General features: G+C 41.9%; 1 pseudogene; it reads right to left on the minus strand.

Moving 5' to 3' along the window:
- Window positions 1-243: 243 nt before the first annotated feature.
- Window positions 244-985, minus strand: LOC102840087 (annotated as a pseudogene).
- Between the last annotated feature and the right edge of the window lie 349 nt (window positions 986-1,334).

The following is a 1,334-nucleotide window of genomic DNA, read 5'->3' on the forward strand; positions in this document are numbered from 1 at the left end:
GTGCCACCTCACTTTCTTGAAAGATTTCAATTTTTATTCCATCAATTCCTTGTGCCTTGTTCTTTGCCAGTTCCTTCAATATACCTTGGACTTCCGCCTTCAGTATCATTGGCTCTTGATCATATGATACCTCTTGGAATGGCTGAACATCAATGATTTCCTTTTGGTACAGTGACTCTGTGTATTCCTTCCATCTTCTTCTTCTTTTTTAATGTGTTAAATTCACATCACAAAGATAACATTTCACCCACTGCTATGCTTGGCAGCCAGTCTCTTATCTCTCTCTTCAGCAATGGTAAGGCAGATACCTTTTCCTTGGGAATGAGAAATCCATAGTTTGTTGTCTTTGCCAATAACGAAAACGTTGGAAAGTCGGGTGGCAAAGCTGTTGCCATTGGCATCTTTCACATGAACCACAACAAAAGAGCCAGGATGTCTCTCTCTGTTAGTGATCACACAAATTCTTCCTAGGTTGGTACCTCCAAGTCACCATACACAGGTTACCAGTGTCAAAGTTGATGAAATCAGTAATCTTTCCAGTCACCAAATCAATCTGAATGGCATCATTCACCTTGATGAGGGGATCAGGATAGCGTATGGTGTGAGCATCATGGATCCCCAGATGGGGGATTCCTTTCGTGCCCACAAAGATCTTTCTTACTTTACACAACTTGTACTTCGCCTCCTCAGGTGTAGTACGATGAACAGCAAATTGACCCTTGGTGTCATAGACCAGAAGGAAATTTTCTCCAGTTTTGTCGATGCTGATAACATCCATAAAACCAACAGGATATGTTATATCAGTTTGGACCTTGCCATCAATCTTAATGAACCACTGCATATAGATCTTTTTAACTTCATCTCATGTCAGGGCATACTTAAGTCTGTTACTTAAGAAAATGATCAGTGGGAGGCATTCTCTCAGTTTGTAGGGGCCAGTGGATGGGCATGAAGCAAATACACCAGTCAGTTTGTCCAGCATCCTGTGCCTTGGGGCAGCCACATGCTTAACATGCTTCTTGGGACCACAAGCCATGGCTGTGCTGAGCAGGAAAGAGGACCAGCTTCCTTCCATCTTCTCTTGATGCTTTCTGCATCATTCAATAATGTTCCCAGTGAATCCTTCAGTAATGAAAGCTGAGGCTTGAATTTTTTCTTCAGTTCCCCCAGCTTGAGAAATGCTGAGCATGTTCTTTCGGTTTGGTTTTCTGACTCCAGATCTTTGCACATTTCACTGTAATATTTGACTTTGTCTTCTCGAGCTGACCTTTGAAATTTTCTGTCAGCTCTTGTAACTCTTCATTTCTTTCATTTGCTTTAGCATTTCTACGCTG

Source organism: Chrysochloris asiatica, unplaced genomic scaffold, assembly GCF_000296735.1.
Source record: "Chrysochloris asiatica unplaced genomic scaffold, ChrAsi1.0 scaffold03388, whole genome shotgun sequence".
Classification (NCBI taxonomy): domain Eukaryota; kingdom Metazoa; phylum Chordata; class Mammalia; order Afrosoricida; family Chrysochloridae; genus Chrysochloris; species Chrysochloris asiatica.